This window comes from Ixodes scapularis, unplaced genomic scaffold (genome assembly GCF_016920785.2).
Source record: "Ixodes scapularis isolate PalLabHiFi unplaced genomic scaffold, ASM1692078v2 PGA_scaffold10__122_contigs__length_95168666, whole genome shotgun sequence".
NCBI classification, from domain to species: domain Eukaryota; kingdom Metazoa; phylum Arthropoda; class Arachnida; order Ixodida; family Ixodidae; genus Ixodes; species Ixodes scapularis.
Genome location: NW_024609836.1, coordinates 33,024,428 through 33,030,475, shown reverse-complemented (window position 1 = coordinate 33,030,475; position 6,048 = coordinate 33,024,428).

The window sequence follows — 6,048 nt, the reverse complement described above, 5'->3', positions numbered from 1 at the left end:
GTATCGTTATTCTTTCAAAATGTCGTTTTTACTTTTGGAGATAAAGAATACAGAAAAAAGATGTTCCACATCTGCACAAACAACAAAAAACACACCATCGTCAGAACCAGCAAACCGGCGTGTAGGTGAAACGTCCTAGACCACAGTAGTGCAGGCGCCGCAGGCTCATTAGCTAGCCCTCGCGCGAGCGTTCCAATCGGGAATCGGGATGTCAGAACCAGTCGGTGCGTGTGGAGGACTCTAATTTCTGCGATTTAGATCTGCTGCTCTTACCGTGTGTCATGCGCACCGATCAGTTTTGCGTCCTGTCTTTTGTGTTGGTGTGGACATCCATGCGCTCGATTGGACGAGTCCGTGCGTGGACGTGAACGGTTCTTCGCGGGGACGCGCTACTGACTTTACCCCAAGAACCTTCATAAGCCTAACGAGCCGGACGCGCTTGCTGGCAATGCCGGCAAAAGCTTCAATCTGAATGGCAACCAAAGGTAGAGTTAAATCCTGTTCCAGACGACTTCACGTGTGAGCTATACTGTAGATGAGCATGGGCTAGTCGTACGCGCCAGCATCTGTTCTCGCTCAAAACAACAAATGTCAAATGTCAATTCGTCCAAACAAAAGCCGTTCGAGAACTTGCACCGAGCGACGTCCACGGGCTTTATATTCTGAATTTTTTAGCCGAGATTTGTGTGAGGTTCGTCAAAAACACAAATGGGTATTTAAACTCGTTATTCCCATTATTTGCTTTTTTCTTTCTTTCTTTTTTAACCTATCATGGTTTTGCTAACCCCTTCCCCGAATCGTTGATTCGAACACACCCATTGCATCGCTCAGAGTAATACCGATCGCCGGAAGCCAAAAAAAAAAGTGGAGCGAAGCGTGCGAGACCGCGCTGAAGTGACCTAAGACTGAACTAACACCATCTAGAACTATGAAGGCCTCCGAACGCCCCACTCTTCCATCATCGTGGAACGTCTTCACCGTCAGACGATGCCAACTTAGCAATTGGACCCTGTATTGATCATACGACTACTATGAGTTGAAGCCAGAAGCGAACATCAGCTCGTCACTATATTTCCTGAGCGAGCGCAGCAGCATGGCTGGAGCGTGAGCGCGTCGGCAACACCGATACACGTTACATCCTTGGGTCTTCGGAGAACAAAACAAAACAGAAGGAAACATTGTAACCGCATAACAAAAGGTAAACACCCATACACCCTAGGATAAGCAAAAAAAAAAAAACTAAAAATATATTATGGGAGTTGTTCAAATCTTTCATTGCAAGTTAGTCGGCGGGTTGGTAGTCTACTTCTTGCTGATCTTGTAACTATCGTTCTAACTGATGATGCCTCAGGAGCTGCCACTTCACTTTGCACTGGTAATGAATCTGGAGAAGTTGGTTGGCTTTGAACCCGGTGATTAGGTGCAGGTGGCATTCCCTGCACACTTGTAGGTTGCTGTGGTGAAACGATGTCATCCTCGAGGCTGCTGAATGTCTCAGGCGTTTTCAGCAAGTGTCGGCGGTTCCTCCGGTAGGTCCTGTTATTCTCTGTCTATAGCTTGTAGGAGCGTGGTCTAACACAAGTGGTGACCTTCGCTTTATCAGCCCAAGAGCTTTTTTGTCGTAGTTGAACAACATCACCTCTCTTGAAGTCCTTCAGCGACGCTCCGGTGGTCTCGTACTGTCTCTTCTTGGGCACAGGGCTATTGGGGTCTGATGTGAAGTCTGGAGCTGTGTCCGCAGTTTTCTCCCGTTCAGGTATTCTCCCGGAGACCGTCCGCCTAGCAAAGCAGAAGATCGATAATTCCAAAATCCCAGATCAAAATACTCCCCCGCGTTGTCGCATTTTTACAGCGGAGCGGCGAAGTTGTTATGTGCGCTAGGATCTGGGAAATAATGCGTCCGCGGATGTGGAGACAAAACTCCCCACTGGCCGAAGCAAGAATGAATAATTAAAAATAAAAAAGGGGACAAGCAGCGTGAATCAGCCTTCCTTGCCATTATTAGATAGAGGTCCTAATCCCTTGTTATAATCTCTAGGCATCGTCCTTGATGTCGTCCTACAAGTCGTCCTTGAGGTGGTCCGAGAGGTCGTCCTCTAGGCGTTGTCCTCTAAGTCGTCCTCTAGGCGTTATCTTCTAGGTCGTCCTAAAGGTCGCCCTTGAGGTCGTCCTAGACGTCGTCCTCGAGATCTTCCTAAACGTCGTCCTCCAAGTCGTCCGAGCGGTTGTCCTCTAGGCTCCCGTCCTCGAGGTAGTCCTAGAAGTCGTCCTCGTAGTCGTCCTAGAAGTCCTTGAGGTCGTCCTAGAAGTTGTTCTTGAGGTCGCCCTTGAGGTCGTCTTAAAAATCGTTCTTGAGGTCGCCCTTGAGGATGTTCTAGACGTCGTCCTCGAGGTCGTCCGAGAGAACGTCCTTTAGGCGTCGTCCTCGAGGTAGTCTTAGAAGTCGTCATTGAGGTCGTCCTAGACGTCGTCTTCTAGGCATCGTCCTCGAGGTCGTCCTAGAAGTCGTCCTTGAGGTCGTCCTAGACATCGTCCTCTAGGCGTCGTCTTAGACGTAGACCTCTAGGCATCGTCCTAGACGTCGTAAAGATAACAGCTTCTCTGGTCCTTCATTTTCACGTGAATTGGAAGTGCTCTACATTTTTTTTTTCAAAATCCTCTCTGCGATTCGCACTCCTTTCTCCGCAAGACCGTTGGATGGCGGGAAGTGAGGACCTCCATAAAGATCATAAACTTTCGAAAAACACCTAAATTCGTAAGATCAAAAATTGTGGACCGTTGTCTGTGCAAACCTATGCTGGTATGCCGTGTCTTGCAAACCACGGTGACAATGTTCGGATGACTGTTTGAGAAGAGGTGGCTTGAAGCTTTTCCACTTCTGGATAATTAGGGTAGGCGTCAAATGCTAGTAAGTAAGAGTTTCTACCATAAGCAAACAAATCAACGCCAACGCGATACCACGGGTGGGAGGCACTTCGCGCATCATTATTATAGTGGCTCCTGGGGTTGCTGATATGCAAATTTTTTGCATGTCGTGCATCCGGCCACAAAGGATTCAGTGTCTCGACATTTTCGGCTGGAGCACGAGCGCGTCACCAACACCGATAGACGACACGGACCCGTGCCCGATGCCGAGCGTCCTTCGAAGTGTTGATTGGACACGAGGCCTAGCCGAACGTTGACGCAGCACTCGTATCCAATCTGCGCCTTCCGTCGATCTCACTGTGATGTCGTCCAAATTCTACTGCACGGGGTTGGATCATACTAGCCGGTGTTCACTGAACGCGTTTGGTGGGACTCTTTTCAGCGCGGCGGGGCGCAGCGCATAGTGAACGACGTCGGCACGATCGCGTTCGGGACCTGAATCTAGGACGATGCAAGGGCAGCAAGGGGATTTGGACGACGATGAATGCCCGTCGTCAGCGCGGCAACCATAAACCTAACCTGTAGCCAATGGTGTGCTACTATACTACGTTTTAAGTCGAGACGCAGGCTACGAGCTAATGCGACTGATCAAGACAGCGTTCAAAGCTCAAGAGGCCTTTTCTGTTTCTGATTGGTTCGCCTATGATATATATGACTGTAACAAGTTAGTGGCGCCCCCCTCCAGTCCGCCCGTCTGCGGCCGCCTGGCTCGGCGGGCAACATTGTTCATCGCGCCCCAATAAACGCCGTCGAGCACACACTGCTCCGGTCAGACATCGTCCACCCTCACAACCAGGCTGCGTGTCGTCCCTCCTCGGCGGGTGCTTCGGCCCCCTTCGTCCACGTTCCAGAAAGATCGTGACACTGGCGACGAGGAACCGTGGCACTGGAGGCCACCAACGTGCACGGTTCGGCCCACGCCGCCGAGAGAGTCGCAACACCGCCCTCCGCTCCTGTCGCCATGCCGCTGTACGGGAGGCTCGAGCCGTTCGAGGGAGATGGGTCCGCCTGGCCGGTCTACGAAGAACAGGTCCACGTGTTCTTCCGGGCGAACGACACGCCCGAGGCGAAACAACGGGACATCTTCCTGGCCAGCTGCGGGACCCGCGTCTTCAGCCTCCTGCTCGACCTCCTCAAGCCGGCCACGCCGCACGTCAAAACGCTGGGCGAGCTGCTCGCCACGCTGCGCTCGCACTTCAGCCCGGCGCCGTCCACGCTTATGGAGCGGTTCCGCTTCAACAACCGGAGCCGCCAGGACGGGGAGACCCTCGGGCAGTTCGTCGCTGCGCTACGAGGGTTAGCGAGCACCTGCGCCTTCGGCGACCAGTTGGACTCGCTACTCCGGGACCGGTTCGTCTGCGGCATCAACAACTCCGCCATGCAGACGAGACTCCTGGAGCTCCCCGACCCCTCGCTGGACGACGCGGTGAAGGCAGCGCTGGCAATGGAAGCAGCAGCGAAGGACGCCAGCGAGATAGCGCGTGCGGCCGGCTCACCGTCGACGGAAGCGGCGGTGAACAAGATGGCGACAAGGAGCGGTGCCTGCAGCCGCTGCGGTGCTGCCCACTCCCCCTCACAGTGCCAGTTCGTCCAAGCACAGTGCTTCACGTGCGGGAGAACTGGGCACCTCGCACGTGTCTGCCGAGGGGGGAGGACGAGTGGCGGCCAGCAGCAGCAGCAGCCTGGTTCAAGCCCGGGTTCCAGTCAAGCCCGCGGCCAGGGTGGTCGTCGCAAGAGAACGCGGCGGGGACGAGCGGCACCAGGCCCGGGTTCGTCGTCAGCCAGGGTCCACGTCGTGGCCGAGGACCCGCAGATTTTCGACGTGTGGCACACCAGGGGAATTTCATCGTCTGTGCCACCATACATGGTGTCTGTCGAAATCTGCGGCCACCCCATCACCATGGAGCTGGACACAGGGGCCAGCGTGTCGGTCATGCCCGGGAAGCTGTTCAAGCGGACCTTCCCCGGCGTGTCCATCGAGGCGTCTGACGTCATGCTGCGCAGCTACTCCGGGCAGCTTTCCCAGGTCCAGGGTCGGGCCCAAGTCAGCGTTCGCCTTGGCGACAGGGAGGCAATCCTTCCCCTTTACTTAACCAAGGGGTCGTCGCCGACGCTGCTGGGCCGGAACTGGATTCACTCGCTGGGTGTTCGGCTGCCGGAGTACCAAGAAGCTGCGCTGCACGTGGTGAAAGACGTCCCAAGCCTCCTGACCGACTTCCAGTCCCTGTTCCAGCCAGGGGTGGGCACCTTCGCCGGCACGACGGTCGGCATCCACATACCCGAGGGAACCCGGCCTCGGTTCTTCAAGCCGCGTCCGCTGCCGTTCGCCCTGAAGGACGGGGTCACCCAGGAGCTGCAACGGCTGCAGCGAGAGGGAATCCTGGTGCCCGTCAAGTCTTCCGAGTGGGCTGCACCGATAGTTCCAGTCCTCAAGCGAGACGGCCGCGTCAGGATCTGCGGGGACTTCAAGGTCACCATCAACCCCGTCGCTACCGTCGAAAAGTACCCGCTGCCTCGGGTAGAAGATCTCTGGTCGGCTCTGTCCGGGGGACAGAAGTTCACCAAGCTCGACCTCCGAGATGCCTACCAGCAGCTGGTGCTCCAGGATGCCGCCCGGAAGTATGTCACCATTTCGACTACCATGGGACTCTTCCAGTACACGCGCCTACCGTTCGGCGTGGCCTCAGCCCCAGCCATCTTCCAGAGGGAGATGGACAACCTCTTCAGGGGCATGAGGCACGTGGCGGTGTACTTGGACGACATCCTGGTTACCGGTACAGACGACGGGGACCACCTGCAGAACCTGCGCAAAGTCCTGACACTACTACAGGACGCCGGTCTCAAGCTGAGGCTGGACAAGTGCGTGTTCCTGACCCCCAGCGTGGAGTACCTGGGACACATCATCTCCCAGGCTGGCCTGGCCCCGGCACCCCGCAAGATTGAGGCCGTGCTCAAGGCGCCGAAGCCCAAGAGCAAGAAGGAGCTTCAGAGCTATCTCGGCCTCATCAACTTCTACAGGAGGTTCCTGCCCAACCTGTCGACGCATCTGGAGCCACTGCATCGTCTGCTTCGTGACGGTCAGCAGTGGGCCTGGAAGAAGGAGCAGGACTTGGCCTTCCAGCG